Raw genomic sequence first — 27,907 nt, 5'->3', positions numbered from 1 at the left:
CTTTTCCACTAAGTGTGGATATCTGGCCTCAATTTTATTATAATCCAAGGTTTCATAACAAATAAAGGTGGTATTTAACCACTGAATGGAAAATGAATAAAAGCAGAGACCTGTCCTTCTTTAAATTAAAAATTTGAAAAGTGCCTGGATTCTCCCATTTTCAACACTGATATTCCTGTATCATGAGGATATCTTATCATATAAGTTTAATATTTATAATATAATAATTTAAATGCCAATATCCTGTATGGCAGAAAGAGATAAAGATAGAAGAAAAGAAGGAAAAGAAAGGAGGAAAACAGAGAGCATAATGGAGAATAATGATCCTATATAATAAACGGCTAATATGCAAATCGAGCAAATGGCAGAAGGACCAGTCGCTATGACGCTCATTGACCACCAGGGGGTAGATGCTCAACGCAGGAGCTGCCCCCTGGTGGTCAGTGCACTCCCATAGGGGGAGTGCTGCTCAGCCAGAAGCCCTGAGCCGGGCTCACGACTGGCAAGTGCAGCAGCGGTGGTGGCAGCCTCTGCCGCCTCTGAGGCAGTGCTAAGGATGTCTGACTGACAGCTTAGGCCCGCTCCCCACAGGGTCAGTCAGACATCCCCAGAGGGCTCCTGGACTGTGAGAGGGGACAGGCCAGGCTGAGGGACCTCCCTGAGTGCATGAGTTTTGTGCACTGGGCCTCTAGTAGAAAATAAAAAGAGAGAAAAGATGAAGGAAGGGAGGGAAGGAGAACAGTAAGTCCTTAGAAGCCGTAAATATTCATAATGGATAATCAACTTGGTACTGCTAATTGGCCATGAAAACGGTAGCTTAAATATGATGTATGCTGGGTGTACACTTATTTTATGACTAACATACAGCAGAAAAAGAAAGGTAACTGCACTACTATTCCCAGAGTTCATATTCCTTTTACCAACAGTGAGCACAAGAATCAAACAAGCACCTCCAGTTTCTTCTATTTCAATTTTATTTTGCACAATAACCCATTCCTGCAACTCCACCAAATGTTACATCATAGAACATAAACAGTGAATTGATTTCATTGTGTCATGTCTATTTTCAAAGGTTCTAAAAATACTCATATTACTGCCTGGATAGACCAAAAACTCTCTGCCTAACATTTCTGGCTCCTGTTAACTTGGCCCCACCTGACATAGGCCCTCATCAATCAATGCAATAAACTCCACTTCGGCCAGGCTGGTCTTCTTATAGCCCCTCAAAGACGACTATTTCTTCCTGGCTCCAAGTTTCTGCCATCACAGGGTTCTTCCTTTTTGCTGTGCCCCATGTTCCCTTCTTCCAATTTTTCAATTTTTTTTTTTTTTTTTTTTTAGTTCAAATAAGATCTCTCCAACGAAGAAGGCTTCAAAATTCTCTAGCTCATAGCCCGCATTTAGTTCAAGCCTCCATGGTATCCTATGAAAATGGTTTCTACCCTTTTGAACTCTGAAGATTCAGGAAAGGAACAGCCTCTACTGTCCTACAGCGTTACTTATGTTTTACTAAAGTATTGAACTGTATATAGATAGTTTATATTTTCATCAACCAAGCACTTTTCAGAGTTGAGATCCTGAATTAGCCTTTGTTTTTGTTGCTGATTCCTCTTCTTTAATAACAAAGTATTATGGCTTAGATCAAACCATCCTTTGCAGCCCGAGAAAAGGCGCTCACATGCTGCTCCCAGACTCGCTATGGAAGACTGCATGTTATATGCAATGAAGTGGCACATTGCCTCAAAGGCCATTAGGCACGAGCTAGGAAAAAAGACAGGGCATACACTTTTAATTCTGAATCTATCAGACATGGCTTGTCAACATTATGTCATTGGCCTGTCAGAATGAAAAAACACAAGACAAAACTGTTTTAATACTTCACTGCTCACAATATTACCACAACACCACATGTGGAATGGAGCTGAGGAGGAAGCTCTGAGTAAAGCATCATAGGTTCATTTTTTATGTTGTCATCACTGTAAAAAAGATATCTGACTGGACTTCAGCCTTCACAGTGGTCCTTCTCTGTGAGTTTAGTACTGGTGTAGCAATAACCTGAGTTTAAATTACCAAACTTTGTAGATTTATACATATTCTTCGAATGCAAAAGCTATAAAAAATTTATGTTGCTTGCTATGTTAATCTGCACTAAAGAAAAGGGCCAGTGAGAATTAAATTATAACCTCAACTATTTGCCTAGGTAGTGCTTATTCATTTCTAAAATAATTTAGAGAGAAACATTGATTTGTTGTTCCACTTACTTATGCATTCATTCGTTAATTCTCAAATGTGCCCTGAATGAAGATCAAACCCGCAATTTTGGCATATCTGGATGATGCTCTAACTGACTGAGCTACTGGGCCAGGGCTAATGCTTATTCATTTATACTAGTATATTGGTATGTATGGCCACTAAGTTTATATATGCAGCATTAAGTGGCAAGGGGCACTAGTCTGAAATTTCAAAACAAACAAAAAGTGCTTATATTTGTAACTACAGCGCAAATAGCCGGGAAGCAGGTGTTAATTGAGTACACTTTTGCTTTTGCTTCCCACATATAAACACATACATACACAGACACACAAACATATGCATACACTCACACACACTACAGCATTGGGAACAGTTACCTCCTTCATCTACACAGAAAGAATTACACCTCAGTAAACTGTAATCCTCAAACTCTCACAAAATCAGAATTGCTCGTTGCATGTCATACTCACAAAGAGATCAGTCCTAAAAATTTTCCCTTAGTCAGATACTCTAAATATTGTTTTAAGTGGAAAATAATCCAGATTATTGAACTGACACACAGGAATTTAAAAACCTCCTCTGGCTAGCTGTCAGGCTTTGAGCAAGGTTTTTATCCAACTTGCCATTTATATTTTTTAATTTATCTTTATTGTTGTAAATATTACAGAGGTCCTTTTTTTCCCCATTGACCCCCTCCTACACCTTGGAATACTATGCAGTTGTAAAAAAGAAGGATTTCTGCCACTTAATTTCCTCACAAAGAGAAAAAGAAAATAATATCCTAAACATCAGTGGCCTAAAGTGAATATGACATGGTATATAAAAAGTTTCCAGAATATATTTAGTGTTCAACTTATGTGAAGGCTGAAATTTTCACTGTATAATAATTTGAATGCAGAGGAGGGCAATATACTTTGCTGGCAAAATTAGCTTTTTTTCAAAGCCAATGCTGTCACTGTAATTCCAGTTATTCCAGCGAATTCTATCTTTATAACTGAAAGAAATCATAATCATACCTGGCTAAATTTAAAATCACAGAATAAAGGCAAACTTTCCTTCCATATTTTATGTAGTTATTCCACATGTAAAATTTTACTATTAACCTTCAACTATCAATTTAATATGTTAATATTAAACTCATAGTATAATTAACTATGAATTTATCCATATCAGGAATATAATGTGATTTAGCTTGAATCCCTTCAGCATACATTTTAGAAGATTTATTCTTTGCCAAATTTCCCCAGTGCCTACATCCTTTTAAATCACCAAAGTACAGTTATTAGATCACTGTATCAACATCATTGTCTTAGTTCTTTTCTATATTTTCCCAAAATATCTTGCACATTTTTAGAAGAAATACATATGCTGGACTCATTAGAATAAGTGCCAATGCATGTCACAAGTTCAAATAAATCATTCTTTCATCCATGTGTTACCTTAGTTTTTCATCACCATGCTTTAATAATGGAATTTAAATGCAGAAAACAAGATTGTTAATGCAAAGTACTAATCCAACAATGTAAAAAAGTGAAAAATATTACTGATTCTTAAAAGAATTTATGGGGGATAATAGTCCAGGATGAAAGTCATTCCAAATTACTAATTCAAATGATTACAAGGTCGATGTAGAAGGCAGCATTATTAAAACTGTGATTCTGAGCATCTTTTTGCATTACATGTTAGTACATAAAATTGGCCAATGTTAATATCCTTACATGAAAAATCATTACATGTCAATATGAATTCTGTATAGCCATAAGTCTTAGACTGTTGTCAAAGAAGCATCTAAGAATGGATCATTGTGTATTTTCTCCCTTACTATCTCTGTTCCAATAAACACACACAACATTAAAATAACATTTCACATTATTAGATCTCTTTGTAGCTTATAAGGCATATTCACGTGCATTTCTTGGCTTAATTTCTCAGTCTTGCTGTGAGATAGCAGTTGAAAGAAATATAACATATAAATGTTCCTTTATCCAAAGAAACTTTAACACACACCTCATATTAATGAATATCTTCATCTAAACTGATTCATTTCATTTAGACAGAATTACAAGTTTTGATGTAATCGATTGATCCATGTGATCTTCAATCCAAAATCACTGTTCCATTGTCGCTTTCTTGTTTTATTAGGAAATATATGTTGATGTGCTCCTGGCAACTTATATACAGTTTATATGCCAGAAATTACAACTTAAAAATTTTATGTTATTTCAGAGAGAAGTAGGTTGTCTAGAATAAAAGAGAAAGGCAAACAGTCATTTAAGTTAATAAAAATATAGAGCACATAGTGAGTACACCCAATTTTAAAAGGCACCGTGTCATATATCTGAAGAAGCATTAAGTGCTGGGCATCATATGTAAGGACTAAAGCAAATGACAGATGTGGGATGTTCTGGTATTTAGAGGGGATGTTCTTTAAGGAAATATTAAAATAGGTTCCCTGTAGCTGCTCAAAACAATTCTTCAGATCACATTCAGATGTCCTAATTGTGCCTTAACTGAATATCCATGATAGTTTTTCTGATTCACACATATACATTCCAGACAGAATCCTGCCATAATGATTCATCCAAGAATTTTCCAAGCCAACTCAGAGTTGTTTAAGGAGAGATGGGTTAATTAAATGCTACAGTCAACTACAGAGGGTTTCCCAGGATTTATAGAAGAAATATCACTTAATTTCAAGACAAATCAGGAAGTCTTTAGCTATAAAAATGACGCATTATTACCTGTACTTTGCCAAGTTATTCCACATTATAAAAAAGCTGGACATTCCAAAGGGCCTGTCCATTTTATATCAAATAGCTCTGGTGTGGATTTAACAAATTATAAACTATAATGTCAAGGAGTTCAATCTTTATTTTGTGAAGAGAGATAACATTTCTAATTTCTTACCAGTTTGGAGATTCAACAGAATGTGAAAAATGAGCTCTTTGAAGATTCAGAACTATTTTCAGCTTCATGAATATTTTTATGACAGCACACATAAATATGAAATGCAGGATCACTATAAAGTAGGGGATTAGGCACATGGGATATAAAGATATAAGAATAATCACATGAAATATTTACCAATTAAAGGCAAAATAAAAGTTAAAGTTTAATATATGTGATGATCTATTAATCTTTCAACAAATGTGGCCAGTTTTTAAAATATCTATATATATGAAATCCTAAGTGATGTTTGCAACCAGTCGACCACTTGACTGGTCGACCCATTGACTGTTCCCTATGATGACGCATTGACCACCAGGGGGCAGACGATCAATGCAGGGGCTGCCCCCTGGTGGTCAGTGCACTCCAGCAGCCAACCTCCTGTGGCTGGCCAACCTCCCTTGGTCACCTCCCCACCCCTGCTGGCAGGCCCTATCGGCAGATAGGCCCAGATCACCAGCCAGGCCAAGGGACCCCACCCATGCATGAAATCATGCACCAGGCCTCTAGTATGAACATAACTTAAAACAAACTGCTCACTTAAATCACTTTTGTTTGAAAAACTAATCACAAGATTATTATTAAATTTCATGTAAACGTTTAAAATAAGGAGGTGAAGAAAATTGTATTGGAATAATTTTAGTCAAATGAACAGAGGAGTAGAATACATTTCCATGTTAGATTAACATTTGCTCCAATACCCTTATTCTTTACTTAGAATAAAAGAACCACTTGAGAGTAACAATACACAGAAAAAAGGTTTTTACAAATCATATTTAAATCTTATTTATAATTAAAAAAGAACTTGGTAGATAATTAAATAGTTGAGTTGGGGTATTATTTTGGTAATTTCATAACTTCAGTAGATCACAAGTTTAGGGCCATTATTTTAATTCATTAATTTTTTTTAAATAGTGTATTTTGACACAAGTAATCTTTTTATCTGTACTACTATTTCCAAAGTATTTTCATATACCTATTTCATCAGTTTTAAAATATGCTTGTTAAGGAAACTATAAAAACACAACCAAACTCAGCAAAGCATATTTAAAATACAAGTTAATTCTCATCCCAGCCTGAAACAGTATAAACTACTGGGTGTTTTAGGATTTCAAGGTGGGTGTAGAACTCTTCTAATTTCAGCAATTTCTGTGTTATTAATTCTGAACAAAATATTTCCAATATCCAGTTTGTGGTCACACAGGAAACTGAGCATATTATTGTTCAAGCAAATGTGTTCTGAATTCTCAGATGATGGACTACACTGAGGCCAGATGTCAGAGGTGCTAAAATTGATAATCCATCAGTAATTTTCTATCTGTCGCAATAGCTCTGACCCACTGAACTAAATAAATATGTTTAATCACTGACTGGTCACCTTATCAATGCTGCCCTGGGATAAGATGAAGAACTTGTCAAATGTAGAACAGATAAAGCAAGAACCACAGCCCTGGGCAAGAGAGCAACTGCATCTGTTACTCTACCCTTTAATATCTCACTTTGAGAAAACAGACGTAAGTGGCAATCATACTAGAAAAGCACTTTTAAGCTAAAGCTAAGAAATACTAGACAAACGATTCCTTGAAGTTTTACTACATTTCTTCTATTATTTTTTATGTAAGCCAAAATCTTCATGTGTTTCAATTAAAATGCAGTTCTATAAGGATCCCAAGTTAAAAGACAGAGAACACACTAAATGCCAATAATGGGGAAAGCCATGTGGCAGCAGTGATTTGTGAATAAGGCCTCTCAGTCCCTAAGACAAGGCTCTCCTCTGAAAAGAGAATTACCCTTCAGCATTCCACTAAGCTAAGGGATTCAAAATTGCTGAATATGAACAGATACATGACAAGCCCATTCCATACAAACATTAATCATTGTTAATGAGATAAAAGCTTTAGTAACGTGTGACACTGGGTAAGTGATAGATCAGCCATCCTCCCACTGAATGTGCCAACAGCTATGTGATTTTAAAGGCCAACTGCCATCACTGTCCAGGAATAGAGGAAACAGAAGATTCGACCACACTACTGCACTGATCACAAACAGTAGTGATTTCTCCAACAGGATTCATGGAAGTACGGTATTAAGTTCTCTATATCTAAATTTGCCACTGCCACGTGGCTGGCAGCCATGACAGAATACTCTTGAACTTGTTTATTCACACTTGTTTAATCTTGATTCTACACACTGATTTAGCCTGTGGGGTTAAAAAAATGAATGAGAGTAGCCAGGCCATGAAGGGGTCAGGGTCATGATGTCACTAGATCTAATTAACTACATCACTCAAGACACCAGTCACTCCAAAGGTCACAGCAACTGAGGACTGAGGTATAGGTAAAGGAAAACTAGTTGGATGAAATAAACTGATTTTTCTCAGAACTGACATCACATATAAATACAAAACTATTGTAATTTTTCTCTCTAATCCCAAATACATCTACTTATTAAAATAAATACTTTATTTATTTATTTATTTATTTATTTTAATTTAATAAATCTTTATTGTTCAGATTATTACAATTGTTCCTCTTTTTTCTTTCATAGCTCTCTTCCACCCGGTTCCCACCCCACCCTTTGCCTTTACCCCCACCCCACTGTCCTCATCCATAGCTGTACAATTTTTGTCCAGTCCCTTCCTGCACCCCCCCAACACCCCTTTCCTCCCGAGTATTGTCAGTCCACTCCCTTTCTAGGCCCCTGATTCTATTATATTCACCAGTTTATTCTGTTCATCAGATTTTTTATTCACTTGATTTTTAGATTCACTTGTTGATAGATATGTATTCGTTGTTCATAATTTTTATCTTTACCTTTTTCTTCTTCTTCCTCTTCTTAAAGAATATCTTTCAGCATTTCATATAATATTGGTTTGGTGGTGATGAACTCCTTTAGCTTTTTCTTATCTGTGAAGCACTTTATCTGACCTTCAATTCTGAATGATAGCTTTGCTGGGTAGAGTAATCTTGGTTGTAGGTTCTTGCTGTTCATCACTTTGAATATTTCTTGCCACTCCCGTCTGGCCTACATAGTTTCTGTTGAGAAAGCAGCTGACAGTCGTATGGGTGCTCCCTTGTAGGTAATTAACTGTTTTTCTCTTGCTGCTTTTAATATTCTCTCTTTGTCTTTTGCTCTTGGCATTTTAATTATGATGTGTCTTGGTGTGGTCCTCTTTGGATTCCTTTTGTTTGGGGTTCTGTACACTTCCTGGACTTGTAAGTCTATTTCTTTCACCAGGTGGGGGAAGTTTTCAGTCATTATTTCTTCAAATAGGTTTTCATATCTTGCTTTCTCTCTTCTTCTGACACCCCCATAATTCGGATGTTGGTACGCTTGAAATTGTCCCAGAAGCTCCTTACACTATCTTCATATTTTTGGATTCTTTTTTTCTTTTTGCTTTTCCAGTTGGGTGTTGTTTGCTTCTCTGTAATTCAAATCTTTGACTTGATTCTAGCGATCCTCTAGTCTGCTGTTAGATCTCTGTATAATATTTTTTTTTTATTTCAGTCAGAGTATGCTTAATTTCTAGTTGGTACTTTTTCATATCCTCGAGGGTCTCCCATAATTTATTGGCCTTTTCTGGAAAATTATTGAAAAACCTTATAACCGTGGTTTTGAACTCTCGATCAAGTTGTTTGCTTTCCTCCATTTCTTTCATTTGTGATCTGTTTCTTTGTCTCCACATTTTGGCTGCTTCCCTGAGTTGATAGAGTGGCTTTGTGTGCTAGGTATCCTATAGGGCCCAGTGGCTCAGCCTCCCCAGTTACCTGAGGTGGACACTCTTTGGTGCACCCTTTTGTGGGCTGTGTGCACAGTCTTGTTGTAGTTAAGCCTTGATTGTTGTTGGTGTCACTGGGAGGAATTGACCTCCAGGCCAATTGGCTGTGAGGATCAGTTGTGTCTACGCTGGGAGAACGTCTGTGCTGGAGACACCCTTATGAGACAGGACTTGCAAAAGCCTCTGTGCTCAGCTTGAATGGGGCAGAGTCTCAGGGTGGAGCAGACAGCATTGCTTTCCCATCAGCCCTGCCCTAATAGGCCCCTGTGTCTCAGTGTCCCGTGGTAATCGCTGCAAGCACCTCTGAAAGAATGCCACCCTCGAGTTTCACCCGCTGCCAGACAGTCCAGTTTCTTCCCGAATGAGTCTGGGTCCCCAGAGTCTGGACCAGAACTGGAGTTCAGTGCAGTCAGGAGCTTTTGTCTCCCTCCCACTTGAGAAAGCCACCCGCGCACTCAGTTGCCAGTCCTCTCCACATGCATCTCAGTACCTCTGCCTCCTGCAACTCCTCTGAGTCTCAGTGTGCTGTTCTTTTTCCTTCTAGGTGTAGAATTTCCACTCAGCCAGCCTTCCTGTGTTTCTGGATGATGTCCATTTTGTCTTTTAGTTGTAGTTTTGAAATTGTTGTGCGAGGCAGCAGTTTAGGTGTTTACCTATGCCGCCATCTTGGTTTCTCCCTAAAATAAATACTTTTAAGAAATAAAGACTAAACTTCCTCTAAACATCCAAGCAAAAAAATAAACATTTTAAAAGAGGGCAGAATAGTCAAGTTAATCCATAAATTCACAATCACTTTACTGATTTTTACCATGAAAAATCTGGCCTATTATATACATTAGTTGGTTTAAAATGGTGGAAGAAGGGCTAGTTAGTATTCACAAAGGTATCACCACAATAGGAAGCTGAAAGACAAGATTTTTGTGGCAGAAAAATTAATGATTTTAACTTATTTTATAAAGATAATATAAAATATTTGGCACTAAGACTATTACATGAAAACTTTCAAGAAACTACAATGCTAGAATTTGGAAGGACTTATTAATCATGTTTGCAATTTAGATTATTTCTATTTTCTGAGTACATGTGCAAGCCATTATTATGAGATTTCTAAATGTTCTTTGAAGAAATAAAAACTTAAATTATGTTAGAGCTTATCCAATTTGACAAAATTATAGAACTATTTATTTGCATATGTAGTATTTTGATCTTTTATTTTAAGTTCTAAACAAAACTGAATCCATTTCACAGATTGTCTATTATTAACGTGATACTGTTGACACTTTTAAAAAAAAACCACACAGAGAAGCAGTGATGTTTATTTTTGGTAGTAATTTTTCTTTTTGCTCTTCTACAGCTTTAAACATTCCTAAAATAATAATATATAACATATAACCAAAAGTATATAGAAATAAAAGACAAAATTTAAAAAGTAAAACAATAAACAAAAATACATATACAGTAGTCTTTATGGTAGTTTAAATACAAAGAAAAGAGAAATGTAATGTTGGTCTAATATATACCTGCTTATGTGCATAATTATAAAATTTGAGTGAATTTATTTTGATAAGTAGCAGACATATATTTTTCCTAATAAAATACAGACTAAGTCAAATATATGTCAAAAATTAACTTATTTACTTCATGTATTTTTTAGAGAAATAAAAGAAGATGCATTTTATAAACTAGAAATTTATACTTGTTTACAATAAACTTCAAGATACCAGAATCCTGACCTAAAATGTACCTAATTAAAAAAACAACAACACGTTGTCTTAAAACTGGAATATCTCCTGGAAATAGAAAAAATAATTTCATGGTAAGAAGGTGACGAGGGACTTCATAGACATGGTTATTTGATCAGTTAATTTCTTAAAAGACATAGAATATTAAGGAAAAAATTCATTTTACCAGCAATATTTTCAATTACCTGTTGTCAACCAGAATTCATATTTAAAAATTGAAAGAAACAAAACAAAACAGGTGTGTTATTCACAGACTGAGGGAAGGCCAGTTAAAAAGACTGCCGCTAAATTTACTTGATATCCAAGGTTGGCTGAAAATATTTTGGTGAAAAATATTTCAGATTCAAATGTATATATGTTGGGGATATCTTTATTGAAATGTACTTCACTCCCTAATCGCACACTGACCCTCTCTTTTAGCTCAGTTAGAAACCCACTTTTCTGAAGGACAAGTGATCTAGTCTATTCCTCTCACCTTAAATTCAAGAAAACAGATCCACGGAGTTTAAAGGTTTGCCCAAAATCACAGAACTGTTTAAACAGTAGAGAAGGACCAGACCTTGGTCCTTTCGAGAAAAGGAGATTCCCAGGATTATCTTTCCCTACATTGCTGTCTGATGAAATTGGCTCCTTCATTCCTCATCTTAAGCTCCCTATTATCAACTGGAGGCTATGATTAAGTAAATTCATATCTCAGAGCCTCAGTTTCTCATCTGAACAATAAGGGGTCTGAGGATCTCTCAGGTTCCTCCCACCTGCCAGCTTCCACAGGCACAGTTTAATGATGACCTGATTCAGCCAAACCTTGCTCCCCCTCCCCTTATTTAATCCTACATTCATTTCTTATGAGAAAGCTTCCATTAATGCCCCTGTAATTAACATCAAACCCAAATGGAATGAATGAGAGATTTTCTTATGCACATGATAAGGACCCTTAAATAAGAATGAATAATGATAATATTTCCCAGAAGACAAGGATGGCAGCCCTCAAGTATGATTAACTAGACCACTCCTTGTCTCTCTATCTCCATAGAAATAGAATAGTTCATTTGCATGTCATCTGATATAAAGAGAGATTCTAGCATATAATGGGTTATTACCATTGGGCACTTCATTAGTAAAGATTTTTCTTATGATGTGATAGAAAAGAAAAAGACAAAGTAAATTGAGATTCTTACATCTCTATTAATGACACACACATTTGAAGATTAGACTCTATCAGCTTATCCATCAATCCAAAAGAACCAAACAAGTACTTAGGAAGGATTTTGCAAGTTGACCCCTTTCTAAATAGTCCTGTTTAAAAATAGGCTTTTGAGAGAAGCTGCTTTTAAAATAAAATCCTATATGAATATTAAACACAGCATTTTTCTCCCTCTTTAAAAAATATTCAAAGCAGATCCAGGAAGAAAACAAAAATAAATCAGCCTTTCTATCAAGCTGCTCTTGAATGTGGCCATATGGTTCCTGGGGTATTATATGTTACTAGAGGCCCAGTGCACGGAATTCATGCACTCGGAGGGGGGCGTCCCTCAGCCCAGACTGCACCCTCTCACAGTCCAGGAGCCATCAGTCGGACATACTTAGTGCTGCCGCGGAGGCAGGAGAGGCTCCCACCACCACTGCTGCGCTAGCCAGCCATGAGCCCAGCTTCTGGCTGAGCGGCACTCCCCCTGTGGGAGCACACTGACCACCAGGGGACAGCTCCTGCATTGAGCATCTGCCCCCTGGTGGTCAGTGCATGTCATAGCGACCAGTCGTTCTGTTTTAGGTCGATTTGCATATTAGCCTTTTATTATATAGGATAATGTCTTCTTATGGGCAAGGCCTCTAATTCAATTTTTTTTAGTTAGTTAAAGGGAGGGGCAGAATTTTCACTTGAGCCTGAAGCTAAAATTGCCCTTAGCTCAAAAATCTGCATACCACTGAGACACATCTTGGTGAGGCTCATTCTGAACCCTCACACTGTTCTATTATGTGTATAAGTATTGGGAACCATCTTATCTCTTTAGTGAAAGGAACCTATTGTTATGTTACAATGACTAACTTTATCTCATGAGTTGTGTTTTGGCTTCAAGCCTGTATGCAGTATTCATGCAGCAACTTCAGTTCTTCTGTTCGATATTTACTTGGCATATCTTTTATTTTATTTTCTCTAAATCTTTCTAGATTTTTATGTATTAGATAGGAATAGCCCATGGATACAAACAATAGTTTGGTGAAGGCCTGGAAGGGGCAGGTATAGAGTGGAGGAGATCAATAGGGGGAAAAAAACACACAAAACTAAAACAAAGGGACATCTGTAATACTTTCAACAATAAAGATACATTTTAAATAAAAGAAAATATCTTAGTTGAAAAGAGTTTTATGTGAAATAATATAAGTAATTGCTCTACATTGTACTTTATATTCTCAACTCCTCTCAAAGAGATATTAATTGACCCTATGTTCACTTAATATTAATTGACCCTATGTTCACTGACTGCAGGACTGACTTCCGCCATGCCGACCCAGCACTGACTACCAGGGGGGCTGCGATCAGACCCTGCTTTTCTCTCCTGGCCTCCGTCTGGGCCTGATTGCAGCCCCCTCAGCAGTCAGTGCTAGGTCACTGAGGCACCCGCAATGCATCAGTCAGTGGCGACCCAGCACTGACTGCAGGACTGACTTCCGGTGTTCGGTCGAGCCTTCAGTTGTTTTGGACATTATGGACCCTGGGTCTTTATATATATAGATAAATAAGGGGATAGACTAAAAAATGAAATTAATTTAATTGCTTATAATCTCAAAGGATTTCAACATAAGACGTGTAAGACATATACCTAAATGGGATTTTTCCAAGGACTTTTTATGAAACATAATACTGAATTTAAGACAATCGTTTCCAATTTATATAATTACTTATAAAAGGAAAGTGATGAGAATTATTTTTGCAACTGACTAAGTCACTAGTACTAAGTTTTGGTACCTATTACATTAAGCATGGAGACTGATTTTTCCTTTAAGGTAAAAACATAACACAAATCTATACTTAAACATATAGTTGTATGTAACTTTTAAGGTTCTTTTCTCATTACATCATCATCTTGGTTTTGATTTGCCTGTAATTTCTTAAAATCCCAAGAAAGCACGCATACACCATGATAATTGTCGAGCCGCTGAGACAAAATCTAACTTCTATCCAATGGTCTTTTTGTTTTCTCTAAGGTCACATGAAACAAAAATGTTTTCCCTTTGGCATAACTGTTCTTGATATGTGTGGCAAGAACTACCAATGTCTTCAATTGCTCCTGGCTCAATAATACCAATTCCTTCCACTTTCCTACCTGTGACAGTCTTAAATCTTTTATCATTCTCTTACAGTGGTATTCCAGTATAATGGTATAATTAAACAGATACTCAGAACTACTGAGTATTCCACACATAGTTTTATCAGCAAAGAATCAAACTGGATTAATTTCTTAATTTGAACTATTGCAGTTTAGTAAGATATTTTCTAAAGTTATATAATGGACCCTATTCATTAGGTCATGTATTGAGGATTCAGACTTTACTCCCATGAACAACCACTCCCTTTGTACTTTAACCTCTCCTTTGCCTTAGAAAAAGAAGCCTATTATTAAACTTAAAAACAATGATGAGGCAAAAGTTAAAAAGGTAAATCTAAAGAACTGTATGTAGAATGTACCTTAAGTTGAACTTATGAATGTCAAACAATATATTTGTGAATCTGAACAAGTGAATGTTAACAAATCATGGACATTTAATAAAAATATGAGTTCATCAACATTTAAGCAAAACACATATATTAAGAAAGTATAAAATAATTTTTCAGTTCCTCATATGACATGTTAATTTATATTTTAATGTTTACTTAAGATAGTTAGCTCACCTGTTTGAACTTTTATTTTGAAATAATTATAGATTTATAGGAAGTTGTAAAGCTAATATAGAGATGTCTTATGTACCCTTTACTCAGGTTTCCCCCAATCTAATGCAATTATAGTACATTTCAAAAAGCAGGAAATTGATATTGATACAAGGTGTGTATGTAGTTCTATGTCATTTTATCACATGTGCACATCTGTGTAACCATCATCACCATACACACACACAACTACTTCATCACTACAAAGTTCACCCCTTTGCTCTCCTTTGTAGTCACAACCAGGCCTCTCTCTCACAGAATCCTTAACCCTTAGCAACCACAAATCTGTTTTCCATCACTATAATTCTGTCATGTTGAGAAGGTTATATAAATGGAATCAGACAATGTGTGACCATTTGAAATAGTTTTTATTTCACTCAGAATACTGTCTTTGAGGACCTTTCAAGTCATTGTGTGTGGCAGGAGTTCATTCATTTTTATTGCTGAGTACTATTTCAAGTATGGATGTAGCATGGTTTGTTTATCTATTCACCAACTGAGGGACATTTTAGTAGTTGTTTCCACTTTTTTTTTTCCTATTACAAATAAAACTGCTACTAAAAATTATACACAGGTTTTTGTGCAGATATAAGTAATCCTTTCTCTGAAATAAGTTGCCAGGAATGAAACTGTATGTTAAGTGTATAGTTAGCATTTTAAGAATCTCTCAATTTTTTTCCCAAGTGACTGTACAGTTGTACACTCCTATAGGTAATATATGATAGTTCCAGTTTCTCCACATCCTCACCAGCACTTGGTAATGTCACTTTGTTTTTATTATGATCATTCTAAAGATATATAGTGACAGCTCATCACAGTCTTAGTGGGCATTGTCCCAAGATGACTGATGTCTAACATCTCTTCATGTGCCCTTAAGAGAATAAAAGTTTCTCTTTTTGATGAATATATATTTATATTTTTGTCTTTTTGGTTTGTGCTCTGGCATCATGTCTGAGAACTCTTCATCAAACCCTAGACACTGATTATTTGCCCTGTCTTCTAAAATTGTATAGTCTTATGCTTTACATTTAAATCTATACCCATTTTAAATTCATATTTGTATAATGTGTGAGGTCTAAGTCAAAGTTTGCTTATTTATTTATTTTGTCTGTGGATATCCAATTGCCCCAGTATCATTTGTTGAAAGACTATTCTCCCTCTCTTAATTCATGTATAAATTAAAAATAAATTTTTATTTCAAAGCCAAATTGATCAATGTTAAGTATACCATGTATTGAACTCTGAAAGAAACTATCAAAGTCAGCAAATGTCTACAAATACATATATTATGAGATAATGCATATAAATATGTTAATTAAAAAAACTCTAGAACTTATTATAAAGGTATCATTGATATTATCATACCCCTGTCCATAAAACTTAGTCAAGTTATCTTTAGCTATTAGATGATAGATGACTTGTCCTATAAATTGGATTCTTAATCTCCAAGCTGCTTTGGCCTAGAAACATGTCAATAAGAACTGAAAGTGATGGATTTTTCTGATACTGATATTTGACAACTAGGAACTGTACAGAGAAAATCAAATTACTTGAATAAACTAATGAGCTCTCAAATGTCAATATATAACTAAATAAAAAATAAAAAAGATGATTCTGTTGTTTTTTTTTCTTTAATACCCCACGAATCACAGAATTTTAGCACCACAACAAAGCATTAGGTTTCCTCTGGTTCAGCATCCTCACTGTGTATATACAGTTGGATAACTATTTCTTGGTAAAATACCTAGAACAAATGTTAGTTTCTTCTAAGGGTGAAATGATTTTTCTCATTTATTTAAATGAACCTATGAGGACTCTTAGCATAGTGGTTAAGAAAGCAGGTTTTAGGAGAAGGCTGACCAGGTTCAAATCCTAAGTCTTCTTGCTGTGTAAAAATTGCTCTTTGGGCCTCAGTTACGATACAGAGAAAATAATAGGGTTGTTTAAAAAATTAATAAGCCATATGTATAAAACACATAAAAGCCTAGCATTTAGTAAGCACCATGATTATTATTACTCATTTCCTATCTAAGGAAATCATTTTACTTGTTCCACAATATCCTTGGCAGAATCAACCTCTTATTCCTCTGAATTTCTATAACATGTAAGTTGTTCCTTGCCTTAGAATGTACCACATTTTTCCCATCCTGTTAAACACTACTTGATGTTATGAGTCATGCCTTTCTCTGTTTTATGGGTGGATTTTTTTTTGTTTTTAACTGAGGTAAAAATATAACATAAAATATACCATCTTAACATTTTAGTGTGTGGTTAGATAGTATTTAGTATAAGTCACAATGTTGTACAACAGATGTCAAGGACTTTTTCATGCTGCGAAACTCAAACTCTGTATCATTAAGCAACTCTTGGTCTAAGTATCAGTACTAGTTGAAGTTCAGCACCTAGTTGAAGTTCAGTACCTTGCAGTTAGAAGGTACTGTACAAAAATATAGCAAACTAAATTTATATCATCTCTTGAAACACAAATTAATTTCTTAAATTCCTATGAATTTCATTTTAATGCCATCTCCTCTTTTTCTGATATCAGATAAACTCATCAAATTAATTCAACCCTCATCCTACTATACCTTACTTTGTAATTGATCTCTTACCTCCACATTCTTCCATGCTCCAATACACCTCACACTGTATTTATCATGTATCCTTTCATACGTTATAAGTAACATTCCCAAATCAAAAAACACTGAAGGGCTCCCTTCAGTCTTCTAGGATACCATGCAAGTTCCTTAGTCTACCTAGTCATTTCCAATCTCTACCACCCTACTTACAGTATCCACTCAATGACTATACTCATTTACCCCCAAACTAGCCAAACACAGTCTCAGGCCAATGTTTTTATACTCATTTCCAGTTTCCTAAGGCCATGTTTCAATCATATTCATCCACAAGCATTTGGTGCCACTCTTTCTATCTCCTGCTGCATGTCCTATCTGAGACCCTTACCATACAGCACAGTAGAAGGTTAGCTGTCGCTTGATGAGGCTGCAGGGTTTTTCACTTATAACATAAGCAACTTTGAAGGCGTAATCTCTTAAGCCACTTTTTATTCCTAATAACTAGGAAACCCAATAAAGACTTTAAATTGATTTAAAGAACAAAACATAAAATGTCCTCATTCAATGCAAATAAGCTAAGAAGAAGAAAATAAGGAGGAAAATGAGGCAGTTTGATATATATAAAATAACTATATTAAATATTACTTATATTTTGAAATAGTCACATTATGCTTACACACACACACTGTAAAGTCTGTCCTAAACGTTTTTGGTACAGATTTTGATGTTAGATGACAACCTAAAAAAATTTAATGATTGCCTTTCTAAATACTAAGAAGTACTTATATAACTGGGAAATACCTTGATCCTCAGGGGGAAAAATATATATATGATTTTTTAAAAAAAGAGTTCTTGTCTTCTTAGATGTCAATTTAAGCTCAATTTCCAGGCCCTACTTGCTGTGTTATTCAATGGGCCAATGGCATCAGCCAATCAGACTCTTCTTACGGCCTATAATCCAGTCTGAGCAGCCCCAGGAGGGTACTACTAGAGAACTTCAGTGAGAAAAACATACACATTGTAGCACAAAATTACAATTCCTAATAATAATGTCAACTTTTATATATTTTCAGTAAAATCAATTTCTATTTATACACCATTTGAAACAGAATTGAAGGTTTGTAGATGAGAAACCCTCCAAACCCTTGAATATTCTTACCTTTATCTAAAAAAGATTTCTGGAGTTGAAAACAAGAGCTAACCTCAAATCTCTTGTATTGATACACCTTGTAACACTATGAACATTTTGTGTATCATTCCGTGGATAGGATTTATATGTCTGCAGAGATCAGGATAATACTATCTTTGGAAACAATCTTTTGAAAAGTAGAGAACATCAAGATTTCACTTCATTTTGTATTTTCCTTGGAATCAGACTTAGTTCAGGCTAATTTGAGTGAATAGCAACTTGAGACTTGTGCTAAGGATTGGACACAGTTAATTCAATCAACAGATATCTGATATAAAAATTCAGCCTAATATATATTTAAATTAGAGACCCAATGCACAAAATTCGTGCATGGATAGGGTCCCTATGCCTGGCCAGTGATCAGGGCTGATCTGTGGGGCGACCAGCGGGGCGTTCATGGCGGGTGGTGTGGGGAGGGAGGCCCCCACGCTGGCACCTGCCTTGGCTGGCCTGGGGCCTGAGGGCTGGGGGAAGCCCATGCATTGAGTGTCTGCCTCCTGGTGGTCAATGCACGTCATTGCAACCAGTCTTTCCATTGGTAGTCCCCCGTTCAGTAGATTTGCGTATTAGGTTTTTATTATATAGGATAGATCATAAGTTCAAACATGTTCCCCAGGCATTGCAACTTTGCATCTTCAGTTGTAATGACTAAAAGAGAAGCCTGTATTTAAAAGAATGTAATGAAGTATGACAAAATTAAAAGGTATACACACAAAAACAGCCCAAATAACACAGATGTGTGCATGAGAATACATATATATCCTCTAAGATTATCTATTTTCTAATACCAAACTGTTTGCCACTTGGTCTTTTGTTTACAGGTAAATATGTTTTAGATTGATTTCTTGATGCTGACAGATTAATGGCTTATAATGCTTTCAATTGAGTTTACAGATTTTATTTAAAAGAGCCTCAGACCAACATTGTGGATGCAGGGAAGTACAAAATCTGCTGAGTGAAAACAATATATGATACTCATCACTTACTTCCCTCTTAACACAAATCTCTAACTTTGTGTTACACACATTGGAAAATTAATGGCCTACGTTAGCTTGCTAGGGCTGCCATAACGAAGTACCACAGACTAGGTGGCTTAAACAAGATACTATTTTCTCTCAGTTCTAGAGGCTGGAAGTCCACATTTAAAGTGTTGGCAGGTTTAGTTTCTTCTGATACCTCTCTCCCAGGCTTGCAGATGGCCATCTTCTCCCTGTGTCTTTCCTTTATGCATGTGCATCCTTGCTGTCTCTTTATGTGTCCAAATTTTCTCATCTTATAAGAACACGGGTCAGATTAAATCAGGGCCCACCCTAAAACCTAAATTTAGAATTGCACCATTTTAATTTTACCATTTGGACCTACATCCAAATACAGTCACATTCTGAGGTACTAGGGATTAGGGCTTCAACATATGAAATTCACAGGGGCAGAATTCAGCCCTAATGTGGCCTAAGAACCTTGAGCTATAAGTGTTTTTCAATTGTTTGTATATCTGACTCACCCTAACAAAAACTCTGAATTTTCTCGTAAAATTTTTAGAAATGCAACTATGGGAATCATAAAAAAGCCAGTTGCTTCTATATTCTTTATGGTTAAAATCTATGACCATAAATTCCAGTCCAACTCATAGCCTTGTATGCATCAATGGACAGATTTGTTTGCATGTTTATGTGTTTTAGGAAAGTCATGAAATGTCTGTTTCCCCACTCCTGAAATTACTTAAACGAACTTCTATTATAATTTATCATTAATTTCTTATTGTAAACATTACAAGTGAAGAAGAAAACAAAACAGAAACAACTAAGGACATTTGGAAGGATAAGCAACTGTGAAGGGAAAGGTGATGTTAGTTATTCTAGGAAAAGGTATTATCATCTCCTGAGAAGTCAGAACATTGCCTCCTTTTAGGACAAATAGAAATATGACAGAAGTATATAGATAAGTAGAAAACAAACTTGTTACATAAAAATATGCTATGGAGTGAAGACTCAAACAGCAAGATTATTGAACTTAAATGGGGCCAAAGTCAGCATGTTCTAGTAGAAGTGATTTCAGAATTTATTCCATCAAATAATACTTACTTGAATTAAATAACTGGGTCCAAAAAATAGAGACTTTGTGGTAATTCTATATTTTCATATAGTTACTTATTTTATATTTTAGTAATTTTATTTTATTTTTAAACTAAAGGCCTGGTGCACAAAATTTGTGCACTCAGGGGGGTCCCTCAACCTGGCCTGTGCCCTCTCACAGTCTGGGAGCCCTTGGGGGATGTCTGACTGATGACTTAGGCCTGCTCCCCACAGTTGGACATCATTAGCGTTGCCACAGAGGTGGAAGAGGCTCCCACAACCACTGCTGCGCTCACCAGCCATGAGCCCAGCTTCTGGCTGAGTGGTGCTCCCCCTGTGGGAGCATGCTGACCATCAGGGGGAAGCTTCTGTGTTGAGCATCTGCCCCCTGGTGGTCAGTGACGCCATAGCGACCAGTTGCTCCACCGTTCAGTCATTTGCATATTAGCCTTTTATTATATAGGATATGGACATATGACACAGGTGGTGTAACATATAATATTTATCAAATACTGTCAATGTTTCATAGCTGTGCTTTTTACTGACGAAAGTTAGATACAGTTAATTCAATGGCAATAATAAATACTATTTAATCTATACTTAAAATTACATATAAATTCCTCAAAAGTTAAATAAAATTATATTATGACAAAGAAAAGCTACTCTTAAATTTATAACCAAGAGAAGTTGCAAATTAAACCATAGTTACACAAAAATTTGTATAGGAATTTTCATAGCAGCATTATTCATAGTAGACAAAAAGTGGAAACAACCCAAATATCTATCAACTGATGAATGCATGAATAAAATGTGGTATATATATATACAACGGACTATTATTCAGCAATATGAAGAAATGAAGTACTGATACATGCTACAAGGATGGTCTTTGGAAACATGCTAAGGAGAACGAAGTAGTCAAAGAGGACTATATATTATATGATTCCATTTGTATAGAAGTCTGAAAGAGGCAAATGTATAAAGACAGAAAGCAGATTAGTGTTTGCCTAGGACTGGGACAGTTTCCAAGGGAATGGGAATTGAATGATAATGAGTATAAGATTTTTTTTAGAAGTAGAGAAAATGTTCTAAATTAGATTGTGGTGTTAGTTGAACAACTCTGAATATACTGTAAAACATTGAATTGTATACTTTAAATGGGTTAATTATATGGTATATGAATTATATGTCAATAAAGCATTTTTTAAAAGCTCTCCATGGCTCTCAGTCTATTTTTCAATTTAATTTACCTTTTATTTTTATGAAACATAAAGGTATTTTCCCCTGTATAACACTCATTTATAGCTAAAAAAAAATTTAGCAAGAAAAATACATATTTATTAAATTGGAATATCAAAGAAACTATTTACTTTGTGTTCATTTTTAATGCCACCTGTAACCTCTGTTTACTGAAGTCAGTCTACTTTTGTAACATCCCTTCCTTATATAGATAAAACATCAATTTAGTTTGGGATTTAAAGCAAACAAGATCATTATGTTTGTAGGGTGTCCCATAGCTTTGCTATTCTAGCAATCTGTGACCTATAAATAATGCAAGACCTTTTCCTTCTCTAAATGACTTTCTTGCAACATGAGTCTTAATACATGGAAACCAAAAAAATAAAAAAGGAAAGAAAAGAAAGAAATCACCCTGCAGTCATGGAATTTAATATATTTCTAGTTCCCAATTACATTATGAATCCCATCTATCCCCTCTTTAGTAGTTGCATTAAAAGCCAACTTTTAGATATTTAGCCATTTTATTTTTGTCTTATTTTATTTTATTTTTATCAAAGCAAAGGTAAATCATAGCTAATATGAAAAGCTCTTGTATTTTGCTTTAGAAGTAAGGAAAGCAGAAAAAGAAAAGATCATTTTCTATGTGACCCCTGAACTTTGAACCACAACACCACAACCTCCTTACCACTAAGCAGGCAGCACCTTAATCTCTTCTCTCTGAAGAGTGCTGAGGAAAGAAAACGGAAAAAATAATCTGGAACTTCATCAATTTTTCATGAATTTTCATTTAGGCCAGAACTCCCTTTTACCCTGGTCGATAGATCAAGCTGCTGTCATATATTTACCACCTGGGGCTACAGCTGCTATCTCTGGGGGCTGCCACTGACTCAGGCTGCATCACAGGCAGCCACAATCTGTGTGCAGACCCCAGTGCTCCCTCTGCTCCGAACACAGGCGCATTGGTGTTCAAACTGAAATCCTATCTGCACCAGCCAAGCTTGGGCCCTCTTGGTGATCCCATTGGAAAACTGCATTAACTTCTTCAGTGCCTCAAGCCTTACTATGGACCCTGCAATTCTGTTTTTTAAATATGTAAAACTTTTTCCAGAAGACCTTCCTTCAGTTCAAGTTATTGAAAAGTACTTTCTGGATTGCTTCCCACCTCCCCCAACCTCTCCCCCGCCCCCCCCGCCCCCCCCCCCCCACGCAAAGAAAAACCAAAGAGGGAAAGCAAATAGGAGGTAAGTGATTCAAATCTACATTACAATGATTGGGTCTGTATATTTTTTTCCTCCACTATCTTGTTCCCTTACATAAAATTGAAGTATGTACTAAAGAAAAATAAGGATGAGAATACAGTACAGTAAAGAACAAGGAGACTTTTTTATTTATTTAAATTTTGTATTGTTTAAAAGCATTATATATGTCTCCTTTTTCCCCCCATTGGCCTCTCTCCTGCCACTCCCACCCTTCAGCACATACCCTCACTCCCCCATCCCCTACTGTCTGTATCCATGGGTTATGCTTAAATGCATGCATATAAGTCCTTTGGTTGACCTCTTACCCACCCTCACCTGCCTTCCCTCTGAGGTTGGATGGACTATTCGATGCTTCTGTGTCTCTGGATCTGTTTTTGTTCATCAGTTTATGTAGTTCATTATATTCCACAAATGAGTGAGATCATGTGATATTTATCTTTCTCTGACTGGCTTATTTCATTTAGCATAATGCTCTCCAGTTCCATCCATGCTGTTGCCAATGGTAAGAGTCCCTTCTTTTTTATAGCAGCATAGTATTCCATTGTTAGATGTAATACCATTTTTTAATCCACTTATCTGCTGATGGGCACTTAGGCTGTTTCCAAGTCTTAGCTATGGTAAATTGTGCTGCTATGGGTGCATATATCCTTTCTGATTGGTGTTTCTGATTTCTTAGGATATATTCCTAGAAGTGGGATTACTGAGTCAAATGGGAGCTCCGTTTTTAATTTTATGAGGAATAGGGAGACTTCTATACAACCAGCCAAGACAGCAGAAACTAAAATTTAAATTAAAAATGAAAACCAAGGTGAAGCAAAGAGTGTAAAAAAAAATCATAATTTTATCATTAATCATTTCACAATAAAAGTCATAACAAGTTTTATTTCCCACTTATCTATATACTTTTGACAAGCCAGATGCACTTAAATCTCTAATTCTTAACTGAATTCAAGTCTCCTTACCCTCCTGCTCCAGGGAATTTGGCAGCATCTGTGGAGACATTTTTGGTTGTCATAGTGGGGTTAGACTCGCAGGGGTGGGCAAACTTTTTGACTCGAGGGCCACAATGGGTTCTTAAACTGGACCGGAGGGCCAGAACAAAAGCATGGATGGAGTGTTTGTGTGAACTAATATAAATTCAAAGTAAAGGAGCAGAGGGGAGAGCAAGAGAACCCTCCACTCTTTCGGCTTCTCGGGCCGGACAGAACAGCCGAACGGGCCGGATCCGGCCCGCGGGCCGTAATTTGCCCACGGCTGGAGAGGGTCCTGAGCAAACACCAGAGCTAAATACCCTAAAATGCACAGCACAAATCTCCACAACAAAAAATGACCTGCTCCAGTTCCCTCACACACTTCAGAGCTAATTTCTTCGAAGAACAGGGAGCATTTAGCACTCTAACTCCACCACCTACTCATTTTCCTAGAGCCCAGAGACACCTTTTACTTGACCAACAAGCGGCATTTACTAGTACATCGTCAACGAATTTTCATTCTGAAAATGATCCCCTTATTTTTCTTGTCACTTCACTGATGATATCCCATAAAGCCTGAAACCTCTTCTGAGCCTCCTGCACCGGCGCTTCTTTCTTTTGCCCACCATTAAATATCGGGGTTCCAGGCAGTGGGAGTGGTCTTGGTCCTTATTAATCACTGGGCACACAGCCTGCCTGGGCAATCATGTCTACTATCTACTCCCATGGCTTTGACCTCTATCTGGGAAAGACCTTTCTTCTCAATTCTAGAAGCTTTTTAAAAAAATAGAACATGGGGTATTTTCACCTTCATATCTCATTGTTCTGGCAAACAACACAGCCAAAGTAACTTCAGTCTCCAGTTCCTACTAGTTATTTGTCCTGTAGCTGCCATTCCTAGAGATGGTAGCAATATATACAGTAAATCTGCCAAACATATATATCATATCACAAATTGACCATAAAGTGATATGATTTGTAATTTCTTAATGTGATTCAAACTATTTGCTTTTAATCTTCACTGCTACTTTCAGTTTAAAATCTAACATATACCCTCTTCTGAGTTATTTGGCAGCTTCATAATTCCTCTCTGATTTCAATCATTATTCCTTTAAACCAATCATTATTTCTCCTTCATTTCAAAGTCTCTCATTTTACAGAACAAAAATGATTAGATTTTATGAATCAGCACTTGCTTACCTTTCAAACATATGCTGCCCACCAACCTCATATCAAACAACCTGAATTTCTCCAAATACACAATGTTTTTAGGTTTCCATTCATTCCTTTAATGTATATATATAAATGTATATATAAAAAATTATGTTCTATAATTGAGCATTTATGTTAAGCATTCAAAAATATGAAGATCAAGAATTTTTATAATATGGTAAAGGAACACATATTTATACCATTTTATAAAAATACATTGGTTACAATATTATTGAAAAATCTCAATGTTTTGACCCTAATTTCCATATTAATACTTTTTATGAAACACAAGGAAAGACAGAATACTTATGAGCTAATACAAAAAAGATTCATATAAATGAATACTGTTTGATCTTGTATTGCCTCAAATGGCATGAACTGTTGACATGGCATTAGAAGAAAGAATTTTATTCACTAGCTAAATTCAATTTTGAAGACTTGTGTTTTCCTCTCTAGGCCAGAAATGTTTTTAGCATTTCTCAAAGCTCATTGATTTAAAAATTTTTTAAAAAGCTACTGTCATATTACAGGAAAAAAGTCATTATTTTAAAATTTCCTCTTAAAATAGTTTGATTCATTATTAATGATGGGATTAGGAAAGAAAGCAATCCTTCAGGTTACTAAATAAAAATACAAGATGCATGTTTACTGAGAGCAATTTTAACAAAACTAAGGCTTCGAAAAAGAAATTATAACCTTATATCTGCCCAACAATAAAATGGCTGGCCAATTTTGATAAATTTTAATATTGAGAAGAAAGGTTAGTTAAGGTTAAAAATAGTTATTTGCTGCCTGGGCTGCTGTGGCTCAGCTGGTTGGGCATCATCCCATGCACCGAAAGGTTGCGGGTTTGATTTGCAATCAGGGCACAGGCCTGGGCTGGGGGCTGGCTCGATCCCTGGTAGGGGGATGCAGGTGGCAGCTGATTAAGGTTTTGCTCTCACATCAATATTTCTTTCTCTCTCTCTCTAAACATCAATAAAAATAGTTATTTGCTGTTAAGTAGATAAAAGAAAAAATTGAAAAACTCAAAATTCCTGTTTTATTTGTATAAAATAGTCCAGATTTTATTTTTGTTTTACCAAATATGGCACAATTTTCTAAAACTGAAAATTAAAATAACCCAGATCTGAACTTGAATTCCCCATTAACCTGTTTAAATCTCAGTTAACCGAGATTTCATTTTATCTATAAAAGGGAGAATAATGCCTGTTATATTTACTATAAAGGGGCCTGGTAGAAAAAAAGATCAATAGAATTTGACAATGAATTATTTCAATATTTTTGAAAAGTTCCAAAAATAAGATATTTCAAAATAAAAATGGAAGTTAGGAATATTTGCATTCTTAAGGTTTTGTGTATGTTTCAAATCTCACTAAACTTAATTTAACTGTTTTTTAAAATAATTTATAAAAAGTAAATTACCTGGTTTTCAGGCAAAATGGCATTGCTAGCGAAGGTTCTAATGCTCATATATTGAGGTCTTTCACAAAACAAATTCGGGTTTACGATTCTTCTAATCTGTTCCTATTGGATATACACGTTTCAAGCATCTGTGAGTTCCAGATTTCCTGGTATGAACTATAAATCAAAAGACTGGACACTTGATAACAAAAACTGTCATCGGGGTAGCTGAATAAGAAATAGTATGTTTTTGTTTACTAAAAGATGTTTTCATGTCTAAAAGTAATGATAAAAGGTAGTGATATATTGTTGAGAATTTTAGTACACAAATACACAAGTTTTATAATATAGTATAATAAATTTAGAATGTAAGTAAAAATATCAACTTTAATTCCAGACATGAGACCATGAGCTATTATTTAGTGCTACCCTTCAAGACAGAAATAAGATGCACAACTAAATTCTCTTATCTGTGAGACTGATGGTATAACCAGAAAGTTGAAAAGTACAAACTTTTTAAAGATTCAACTGTTTCCATCTTTTTCACAATTAATTATAGATAAAATATTTCCTCAAAGTAGATAATATAAAAAATGTATAATACTGTTTAAATTACCATACCAAATCCTTGCTGTAAACCAGAAAAAAAGTATCATATTTTTTATTTTGTTCTAAAAAATAATTCATGAAGTTTTAGAATTAATGTAAAAATTGCTACAAAGCCTTGATATCATGATTTACTAGTGTTATTTGAGTTATCTACTTAATAAATATATTTTTTCAGTGTCAAAGTCAGGGTAAATCCTTAGCTACTGCTGATTCCCAAGACTTAGACCCTCTGATGTATGAACATTCTGTCTCTACAGAAATAAGATATCTTCTATGATGAATTTTTTATTAAATAAATAAATAAAGTATAGTTGGCATTATTTTTGGTGTGTTCTTCCAAGCATACTTAGAGTAATGATTCCTTTATCAGAAATTGCCTGATAAAAGTTAGATTTATACATATATATATATATATTAGTTATAAATAGGTAACAGAAATTGGTACAATATTGAATTCATCCCTTGTATTTGCTGTCATGGTAAACACAAACTTTTCATTTAACACTGCCAACTTTAATGCTTGGTTATATCTCTCATTAACAACTCAAATTTTAAATATGAGTAGCATCGCCACCTTGCTGTAATATACTAACAGTCACCACGGTGCTGTAATCTAAATACATTTACTGCAACACCCTGGGTTGGTATTATTTTGACTAGCTTTCTCTAGAGAAGACAAAGTAAAATTATGCAGAGTGTTTTAATTGTTTTGTTCTTTAGGTATTGAGC

The 27,907-nt window shown here is 35.5% G+C and overlaps 1 protein-coding gene across 15 annotated transcripts in view; it reads right to left on the bottom strand.

The window, feature by feature from the left end:
- Nucleotides 1-27,907, bottom strand: part of ROBO2 (roundabout guidance receptor 2) — a gene marked incomplete at its 3' end in the record, with an annotated part of 1,552,622 nt that overhangs the window by 604,726 nt on the left and 919,989 nt on the right. The gene's annotated exons all lie outside the window — the stretch shown is intronic.

The sequence above is a fragment of the Plecotus auritus genome (genome assembly GCF_963455305.1).
Source record: "Plecotus auritus genome assembly, chromosome: 2".
Taxonomy (NCBI): Eukaryota; Metazoa; Chordata; class Mammalia; order Chiroptera; family Vespertilionidae; genus Plecotus; species Plecotus auritus.
The sequence above is the reverse complement of the archived record's forward strand: the minus strand, read 5'-3'. Positions and strand labels throughout refer to the sequence as shown.